Source organism: Mustela erminea, chromosome 11 (genome assembly GCF_009829155.1).
Source record: "Mustela erminea isolate mMusErm1 chromosome 11, mMusErm1.Pri, whole genome shotgun sequence".
In the NCBI taxonomy this organism is placed as follows: Eukaryota; Metazoa; Chordata; class Mammalia; order Carnivora; family Mustelidae; genus Mustela; species Mustela erminea.
Window position 1 is genome coordinate 61,139,272 of NC_045624.1, and position 11,301 is coordinate 61,150,572.

The following is an 11,301-nucleotide window of genomic DNA, read 5'->3' on the forward strand; positions in this document are numbered from 1 at the left end:
CATACTGTCAACAACTGGGACTTATCAAGAATCAAGGCTATGTAACAATCACAATAATTAAAAAACAACCAAAGCTAGGGCAAGTTTGAACAATAACACTTATCTACTAAATAAGGTCACTCCTTCAAGACTGGTAAATATAGTTATTTTACCCCCAAAATAGAAACAAACACAGAGAGTAAAGCAAAATGAGGAACAAAGGAAAATGTTACAAGTGAAAGAACAAGACAAAACCTCAGAAAAAGGGGCGCCTGGGTGGCTCAGTGGGTTAAGCCTCTGCTTTCGGCTCAGGTCATGATCTTAAGGTCCCGGTTCGACCCCAGGACCTTAAGATCATGGGTTCTCTGCTCAGCAGTGAGCCTGCTTCCCCCTCCCTCTGCCTGCCTCTCTGCCTACTTGTGATCTCTCTCTCTTTCTCTCTGTCAAATGAATGAATAAAATCTTTAAAAAATAATAATAAAAAAAAAATAAACAAATAAAAAAAACTCAGAAAAATACCTTAATGGGCTAAGGTGATTATTCTACCTGTTAAAGAGTTCAAATAATGGTCATGAAGATGCTCATCTATTTTGGGAGAAGAATGGATGAACATGAGAGAAGCTCAGCAGTGAGATAGATAACACAAGAAAGTACCAAAGAGAAGTCACAGAACTGAAGAATGCAATAAATGAACTGAAAAATATGCTAGGGACGAGCTTCAATAGCAGACTGGATGAAGTAAAAGAACACATCAGAACCTGGAAGATAAAACAATGGAATTCACTAAGACAGCTGCAAAAATTAAAAAAAAAAAAAAAAAAAGCTCATTTGAAAAACTTATTTGAAAAAAGAATGGCTAAAAGCTTTCCTAATCTGAAGAATGAAACAAACATCCAGATCTAGCATCAAAGAGTTCTAAGTAAGGTAAACCCAAACGGAGCCATAGAAAGACACACATAATTAAAGTTTCAAAAGTTAAAGATAGAGAGGGAAACTTAAAAACATCAAGAGGAAAAAAAAAGTTACATATGAGGACTATCAACTAATTTTGTAACAGAAATTTTGCAGGTCAGAAAAGAGAGGCATGATACATTTAAAGTACTTCAAGAAAAAAACTTCCAATAAGAATATTCTACCTGGCAACATTATCATTCAGAAGAGAAGTGGAAGTAAAGATCTTTCCAGACAAGCAGAAACTAAAGAAGTTCATCACCACTAATGGGCCTCAAAAGTAATGTTAAAGGGTCTTCTTTAAGCTGAAAAGAAAGGCACTAATTAGCAATAAGAAAAGCTATTAAAGTAAAAATCTCACTGGTAAAGATGAATAGATAATGACAGTAGTGGTTTAAATACTTATAGAGCTAGTATAAAGGTTAAAATACAAAAGTAGAAAATTTAACCATAACTACAACAACTAGTTAAAGGACACAGAAAAATAAAAAGATGTAAAATAGAAGATTAAACACCAAAAATACAGAGTGAAGATCAAAAATTCAGTTTTTAGAATGCATTCAAATTTCAGTTGCTATAAACTTAAAATAGACTGATCATACAAATATTATATATAATAGACTGATTATAAAGATAATTTATATTATATATATAATCCATGGATTATCTAGATATATGAAATTTTATACATATATATGACATATGTATCATATATACATAATAAAATTTTATATATTTCTATATAAAAATTTATATATTTCTATATATACATAAATTTTTATATATATATATATATATAAAACAGTCACATATGTGAATGTCATATGTGAATGTGTGAATCTCATGGTAATCACAAAGCAGAAATCTATAGTGGATACACAAAAATAATGAGAAAGGAATCTAAACAAAACAATAAAGAAAGGCATCAAACCACAAGGAAGAAAACAAGAAAAAAAAAGAAATAGAGAAAAACTACAAAAACAACCACAAAGCATTTAAAGAAATTACAGTAAGTACATACATATCAACAACTACTTTAAATATAAATGGACTAAATTCTCCAATCAAAAGACAGAGTGTCTTACTGAATAATAATCAAAACTTACCTATATATCACCTACAAGAAACTCACTTCACATCTGAGGACACATATAGATTGAAAGTAAAGTGATGGACAAAGATATTCCATGCAAATGGAGACAGAAAAAATGGTGTAGCCATACTCATCCAGGACAACATAGACTTTTTACAAAAGATTTATTCTGTGGAGGGGAGCATGTGTGAGTGGGGCTGGGGAGGAGGGCCAGAGGGGGAGAATCTCAAGCAGAATCCCCTCTGAATGCAGAACATGAGGTAGGGCTTGATCCCAGGATCCTGAGACCATGATCTGAGCTGTAATCAGCAGTCAGATGCTTAACCAACTGAGTAACCCAGGTGTCCCAGAACAAAAGAGAGTTTAAAACAAAGACTATAATAGAAAACAAAAAGAGCAATATATGTATTATGTTATATATAATATATATATAATTATTATGATACATATATTATTATTAATGATAAAGGGGTCAATCCAACAAGAGGATATAACATCTGTAAATATTTATGTATAGTAGCACTTAAATACATGATGTAAATAGGAACAGCTCTAAAGAAAAAATTTGATAGCAATACAAAAGCAGTAGGATACAGTAAGATACAGTAATACCTCACTTGCCTCAGTGATAAATCATCCAGACAAAATACCAATAAGACAAAAACCAACTTTAAACAACATATTAGACTAAATGGACTAAATAGGTATGTACAGAACATGTTATCCAAATGCAGCAGGATATACATTTTTTTCAAGTGCACATGAAACATTCTCCAGGATAGATGATATGTTAAGCTATAAAATCAGTCTCAAAATTTAAGAAAACTGAAGTCCTATCAGTCATCTTCTCCTACCACAATGGTATAAAACTAGAAATCCATTACAAAAACTGGAAAAATCATACACATGTGAGAATTAAACAATATGCCACTGACAACCAAGAGGTTGATGAACAAATCAAAGAAAAAATCTAAAAATACCTTGAACAATTGAGAATGAAAATACAATAATCCAAAATCTATGGAATGGAGCAAAAGCATTCTAAAAGGGAAGTTGCTAGTGATACAGGCCTATGCAAGGGGGGGGGTGGTGGTGGTGGTGGAACTCTCAATGTAACTTTACACCTAAAGGAACTAAAAAAAGGAACAAAAAATGAATCACAAAACTAGTAAAAGAAAGGAAATAATAAATATCAGATCAGAAATAAAATAATTGGGAACAAAAAATAGAAAATATCATTGAAACTTAGAGCTGATTCTCCATAAAGATAAACAAAATTGACAAACCCATAGCTGGATTCACCAAGAAAAAAAAGAGAGAGATGGCTCAAATAAAATCAGAATGAAAGAGAGCAAGTCACAACAGATACCATGCAAATACAAAGTGTCATAAGACTACTATGCACAATTATCTACCAAAATTTATACAACATAGAAGAAATGATTAAGTTCCTAAAAAGATACAATATTCCAAGACTGACTGAGGAAGAAATAATAATTGGTCTATTCAGATTTTCTACTAAGGGGATTGAATCAGTAATTGAAATCCAACAAACCAAAGCCCAGGACTGAACATACTCAGTGGAGATTTGTCCCAAACATTCAATGGAGATTTAATTCCAATCTTTCTCAAACTCTTCCAAAAAACTGAAAAGAGAATGCTGCCAAACTCATTTTACAAAGCCAGCATTACCCAAAAAACCAGGCAAGGAAACACACACACACACACACACACACACACACACACACACACACCATCATCATCATCATCATCATCACAGCCAATATCCCTGATGAATACAGGTGCAAAAATTCCCAACAAAATATTAGCAAACTGAACTCAACAATACATTAAAGGAATAAAAACCATGTTCAGTGAGATTTATTTCAGAAATACAAGGAGGATTCAATATCCACAAATCAAACAATGTGATACACCAAATTAATAAAATGAAGGATAAAAGAACTGATCAAAGATGCAGGGAAAAAGCACTTGACAAAATTCAACATCCACTTCTGATAAAAACTCTCAACAAAGTGAGTGTAGAAAGAATGTAACTCAATATAATAAAGGCCATGTATGACAAGCCAACTGCTACCATCATACCCAATGGTAAAGAAGCTAAAATCTTTTCCTCTATGATCAGGAACAATACAAGGATTCCCGCTCACCACTTTTATTCAACATAGAGCTGTAAGTCCTAGGCACTGTGTTAAGATAAGGTAGATACAATAGGATAGATAAGATAGGTAAAATAAATGACATTCAAATTGGAAAGGAAGAAATAAAACTGTTTCAGAGACTTGATACTCTGTGGAAAACCCTGAAGACTCACAAAAACATTGTTGGAATAAATGAATTCAGTAAACTTGCAGAATATGAAATCAATATACAGAATTTTTTTTTTTTAAAGATTTTATTTATTTACTTGACAGACAAAGATTACAAGTAGGCAGAGAGGCAGGCAGAGAGAACAAGGAGGAAGCAGGCTCCCAGCTGAGCAGAGAGCCTGATGTGGGGCTCGATCCCAGGACCCTGAGATCATGACCTGAGCTGAAGGCAGAGGCTTTAACCCACTGAGCCACCCAGGTGCCCCCAGAATTTTTTTTGTGTTGTGTTTCCACACATTAAAAATGAACTATCAGAAAGAGATAAGTAAAAACAATCCCATTTACAACTGCATCAAAAAGAATAAAATACCTAGGAATAAATTTAACTAAGTGGAAGATGTGAATATTGAAAACTATAAGACATTAATTTTAAAAAATGAAGAAAACAGAAACCAATGTAAAGATATTCCATACTCATGGATTGGAAGAACTATGGTTGTTAAAATGTCTGCCTTACCCAAAGCAATCTACACATTCAGTGCAATCTTTAGATAAGCTATCTAGCTGATCTCCTGCTAGCTGAAGTAGTCTCAGCCTGCTACTTCTCCGCCATCTTGACTCCTCCCCTACACGTTCAGTGCAATCCCTACCAAAATTCCAAAGACATTTTTCACAGAACTAGAATAATTCTAAATTTTGTAAGGAACCACAAAACACTCCAAATAGTCAAAGCAATCTTGAGAAAAAACAAAGCCAGAGGTATCATGCTCCCTGATTTTAAGCCAAACAAAAGTAATCAAAACAGCATAGTATTAGCATAGAGACAGACACGGGTCATTGGAAGAGAAAAAGTCTCAAAGTAAGCCCATGCATGTATTTATTCATGCATTATTAAGTTATTATAAAAGATCCAAAAATATACAAACAGGCAAAGGGTAGTCTCTTCGATAAATGTTAATGGAAAAACTGGACAGTCACATGAAAAAAAAGAAAGAGAGAAACTAGACCATTATCTTACATAATATGCAAAAATTAACTCAAAATGCCTTAAAGACCTAAATGTAAGACCTGAAACCATACAACTCCTACAAAAAAACATAGGTATGTAACTCCTTGGCCTTGGCATTAGAATTTTGGATCTAACAAAAAGCAACAGCAACAAAAGTAAGAATAAACAAGCGGGACTATAACAAATTAAAAAGTTTTAGCGCAGCGTGGAAACCATTTTAAAAAGGAAGAGACAACCTACTAAATGGGAGAAAATATTTTCAAGTCATATATCCAACAAGGGGTTAATATCCAAAACATAGGAAGAATTCAAACTACTCAATAATAAAATATCAAATAATCTGATTTAAAAATAAGCAGAGGATCTAAACGGACATTTTCCTGAAGAAAGCATACAGAAAGCCAACTGGCATATGAAGGGATGTTCACTATCACTTATCAGAATAATTATCAGAAAAATGCAAGTCAAAACCACAAGGAATAAACACCTCACACTTGTTAGAAGTGCAATTATCAACAGGAGGAGAAATAACCAGTACCAGAGAGGACATGGAGAAAAGGAAACTATAGCTCACTGCTGGTGGGACTGGAAAGAAGTACAGGTACTGTAGGAGACAGTATGGTGATTCTTCGAAAAATTAAAAATAGAAATTCCAGTTATTCCACTTCTGGTTATTTATCAGAAGAAAACAAAAATGCTAACTCAGAAAACTACATACACTCCTATGTTCACTGTAGTATCATTTATAAAAGCCAAGATATGGAAAACAACCCAAGTGTCCAGATGAATGGATAAAGGATATGTGGTATATATATACAATTGTATATATGTATATATATGTATATATATACAATATACTCACCCACAAGAAGAAGGAAATCTTGCTATTTGCAACAGCTTGGGTGGACCTTGAGGGTATTACGTTAAGTCAGTCAGATGGAGAAAGATAAATACTGTGTGATTTCACTTACATGTGAAGTCTAGCAAACCAAATCAACAAAAACAAAACAAAACTCAGATACGGACAAGAGATTGGTTATCAAAAGAGAAAGAACTCGGGGTGTGGGCAAAATGGATGAAGGTGGTCAATTGTATGGTGACAGATGGGAACTACACTGGTTGTGATTACTTTGTAGCATATATAAAAATTGAATTATTACCTTGTACACCTAAAATGAGTTATTTACTCATTTTCCCTCATTAAAAAAAAAAAAATCAGCAGTAGCACAGAGGGTGTAGTTCCAGAGGGGACTGGTGGGGAGGGGCACCTCTGGTCATAAGAGGGATAAGTCAGCCGTGGGGGCACAACATTTCTCATTTTGTAATGCAAGTGGAAGTGCAATTTGGCTACTACCATATGGAAGAGTAGAAAGAATCAAAGGAGAATTGAAATTGGGGTTTGGCCTTAGGCCTCAGTTTCCTCAGCTGAGAAACACCACTAATTAATACCTAAAATGTGGGATTGTGGGAAGTTAGACACAAGACAGCTAGCATGGGATTTGATATAAATATGAACTTCCAACAATGGTAAACAACTCTACCAATCATTTAAAAAAAAAATGAACAAGCAAAAAAGGAGAAGAAATGAGGGAACTGACACGGATAGTGTAATGTACAATTAAGGACTGCGTAAGTCTTAGATACCAGCTGCTTTTTCAGTGATGACCTATGTTAAGAGTTAATAATTAAATGCCCTTTTCTGTGATAGAGATGCAACTCTTGTTCTTAACAGTCATTTAGACTTATTAGAGAACTCTGGGCAAGTGAGAAGAGGTTAGAACATAGGGAGGTGAGCTGTAACTGGGCTTTCTTAGATGGACCACAGACCCTTTGGGAGGTCCCAGGAGGTTGGTTATTTCAGGTCAAGTGCATCTGTGACCACAAATTGCTCCTCTCCGAGTAAGCACTTTGTTTTAGGCCATCACACAAAGGAAATTAGATTATTAAGAATGAGGGCTACTCAAATAACAGGAATAAGCAGCATTTTAAATCAGCTTAATATTCACCTCAATTAAAGAAAAGGCAAGCATTTGTGTCAACCACAGGTTTGGTCTAGAAATACTGCTGCAATTTTCTGCATTGCTGGTCCAACGTGAACATTACTACAGGTTAATAAACTTGCAGCTTGACACAGTGATAGTTTCACCTATAAATGTGATTTAACATGTTTATAAGATGGGGTTATACAGAAGTCTTATTCAGGCCATTTCTGCTTAGCTCAAGCAGTCAAGAAAGCAATGGCAATTCAAGCTAAAAAGATCAAAAACTAATTGCCCAGCAGTTGTCAGCATCGGGAAAATGCTGACAACTGCACAATTAAGACCTCTGAAAACAGAAGCAGTTGTTGAGGCTGATTTTAAGTTAAGCTAACAAACCAAAGGCAGCAAACATTCTTTCTAACAGACCTTATTAATGGCCACAGGAATTTAATTTCTGTTAAATTAATTCCACATTAATTTAAACTTGCATACTCTTTTACTCCTTGCTTAGATTTTTCTATGCCACTCCTTTCTTTTATACCATTTTTCTTTATAAATAGATCAGATTATGTGTAAGACCACAAAAAAAAAAAATTGAATTTACGATGAAAAAAAAGAAAAACCTGCCTAATGAATTCCATTTTCAGCAATGGGATAAATAGTATCAAGAGATTCTTCAGGTTAAAATCAGTTCAAAGATGAACCTGAAAGAAGAGAAGATATGTAAAATTTTCCTTGGTTGACAGAGACCCAAATTTGCATCACCCCCAATTTTGACTAAATAGTGCTTTCAAAACTAAAAACCACTAGTAAAAGTTCACAAATACTTGACCTAGTTTTTCTTAAAATAATGTCTATAAAGTTCTTAAAGTAATTTTAGGGATACATTGCTACTCTTTTGCTATTATTTTTATGTTATTAATTATGAAATTCAAAAACTACAGCTATATAAAACTCAAAAACAAGCAAAACTACTTCACTTTGATCTTCCAGCAGGCAGCAATGAACCACAGTCGTTTGTAATCCCAAACTTTACATGTTTCTGTTTATTGTTTTCAGTACAATTTGACATGCATTTTATTTTCAATAATGAACCATACAACAGAGGAGGAGGTTTAAAGAAAACAACAACGGGCAATTAAGTCTCAATATCTTGACAGTAGGAAATGCTACCAGAAAAACAATCCTTCCTTTAACAATAAACATCACAAAACTGCAAAGGATGGAGACAGATCAGTTATTTTTTGCTGTATAAGAAGTCACTCAAACATATGGTGTTAAAGTATAAGTAGTAATTATTTATTATCATCTTTTATGGTTTGGTGGTCTTTTGAGTTCAACTAGACCCCTTATGTGGGGTCCCAGGCTGTTATGGTAACATGGGGGGGGGCAGGGCTAAATAAGTTAGACATTAACACTTAATTAATTAATACTTAAGTTCATTAATTGTCATTCACAACTAAAAAAAAGTAAAGAGAAATTCTAATACTCTCCTTACTGCTCAAATACAGAAATCTTGTGGGTGTTTTAGATAAAGAAGTTTGCTCATTGTACTTTACCTCTAGGTAGGAAGAGAATGTATGTGGTCAGATTCATCCTCTTCAGGAGTTGTTTGGTTAGTCATTTGCTCTACAGAAGCATTCTCAACAATTCTCTTCATTGTATTGCAAGCAACCAATGCTTTCTGCAGGTTTGAGACCGTGAAGCCTATCTCCGGTTGCAGAAAGCATGAGATGAGGTCTCACTTGCCCATCCTCAAACGCAATCATGTTGGTTCAGTGTCTTCTGTGCCCTCTTCAGAACCAAAGCCAAAGCCACGGCTACCTGCTGCTCGTTTGAACAGCCTGTGGGTCATGAGTGCCAAAGGAACAGTGCAGGCATTTGGTAGAAACTAAGTTCTTTCTCAACCCTGACCCTTTGACTCAGATGGCTGGCAGGGTCTAGCAGCCCCCCGCCCTTTTAAAGTGGGCAGACACACAGGGAAGAGATTCATGAAAGTTTATAGAGATGGTTGTTTTGGAGCCAAGTGCAAGGGGATTAAATCAATGAAACCATCAAAAATGAGTTTGGGGAAACTTCGGATGCATGATCTTGTGTCTAAAATTCCTTGTCCAGATAATCAAAAATCGGACCTTTCATCATGTACAAGAGGAAGTACATCACTGCACAGGTGAGGGTTACAGAACGGGAGCAGGGATATGTAGAAGAGGCGATGTTCTTTTGACAACAGTGAAAGTTAATGGAGCCAAGTGAGATAAACCGTCTAAGTACCCACGGAGAAATTGTGTCCCCTCAGTTGGTTTTGACTATAGGAAAAAGAGCAATGAAGAGGCAACATGCACAGGTACCTTATCCAAAGAATGGTAACCAGTACCAGAAGACTCAGATGGAAAAAACCACAGGATGATGGCAAGGTTGCAGGAAAAAAAAAATTACAATACAGACTGCTAAGAAGTAGAGCCAGTGGCAGAGGCCACTTTATTGATCATCTCATTATATAAAATGATGTGACATTGAAAAATCGTCAACCGATGTTTACTGTTAGGGTGGGCAGGACATGAACCTTTACCCTATACTAAGAGTAATTTCAGATTTCTCTGTCTATCCCTGAATAGTCTTTCCTGAGTGCCCATTTTGTTTCATCAGACAGAATCTAGTTTCTTAAAAATGCCGACTTCTAGATTCCAACTCCAGAAATTCTGATTGAATGGGTGTGGTTAGGGGCCTGCAAATGTATTTCACAAGCTGTCTAGATACTTTTGATGCACAGCTCAACTTCAGACCTGATGACATGCTTAGCAAGGCACAACTGGAAAGCATCCATCTGATAGTCAATTAGTCACATTCCTAGTATAAGCAACCTCAGCATGCGCATCTACATTCTAACTGTTTCATCCTGATACCAAAATGCAGTCTACAGTAAACACATGAGATCAGGGATGATGTCCCTGTGATTTATTATCTTTCCCCCGGACCTACCTAACACTGGTACGTTGCAGGCAATATGCATTTAATGAATGGACAAGTCACTAATTGTTGAATAAAATATGTAATATCCAAATAACTTTCTGATGCTGCCAAAAAGGGCAAATCAAGAAACAGCATTCTTTCATTCTTTTATCAACCCACAAAGCAACAATCACTTTTTAAGGGTTTATTGTATGGTAGGTATTATGTAACAAACAAGCGATGCAGCAGTAAATGAACGTATCCCCACTTCCTATGGTTATATTCCTCAACGGTGCTTATTCCTAATAAAAAATAATAAAGCCTTTTGAATCTCCAAGATGAGAGGTGGTTTTTGTTTGTTTGTTTGTTTGTTTGTTTGTTTGTTTTTAGTACTTTAGTGTCTCTCTTTTCTACAAAGGCAACTGTTAGGCAGTTGTGAGTCACTGCAATAAAGTCGCAGGCAACAGTTCACATCCTAACTTTTACAGCTGAGTTTTGGGATCTGGTTCATCTTCCCTGTGATTTTTGTGAGGCTGAACATTCTTTTTCTTATCAGAGAAAATTTCGGTAAATTCCCTCAGAGGCAAAGCTTTCAAATCTATGACCTCTTCACCAGAACACATTTTCTATCCGTTGTTTTTTTTTTTTCTTCTATTTTATTAAATGAAGGATCGGGGTGGGGGGAGTCAATACTTAACAAACAAATATGCACAAATATTTTCCCAGCCATGCAGAGGGAAGGTATTACATTAATACAGAAAAGGAAACCCAGGGAAGGTTGACTTAGGTAAGCAGAGTAACTATGGAATTATAAGTGACAGAAACAGTCAAATCAGTCAGAAACTAATTTCAATCTACTTCCTATCTCTGAAGGATTATCACGGGAAATCGTTAGAAATAGATCTGGCGTGTTATTTCCTGGGGAGGAAGATGAACCATTTCCTCATGGCTTTCTTAGAAAATCCGATCAGAAAAACACCTGTTCCTGAAATAATCAGTTTTCTCTAGATT

The 11,301-nt window shown here is 35.2% G+C and overlaps 1 long non-coding RNA gene across 1 annotated transcript; it reads right to left on the reverse strand.

The window, feature by feature from the left end:
* Positions 1–3,021: 3,021 nt before the first annotated feature.
* LOC116569477 lies at positions 3,022–10,994 on the reverse strand. Its single transcript, XR_004277052.1, has 3 exons — positions 10,984–10,994; positions 6,077–6,081; positions 3,022–3,093 (listed from the first exon to the last, which is right to left on the reverse strand). It is a non-coding gene; the product is annotated as an uncharacterized LOC116569477 (long non-coding RNA).
* Between the last annotated feature and the right edge of the window lie 307 nt (positions 10,995–11,301).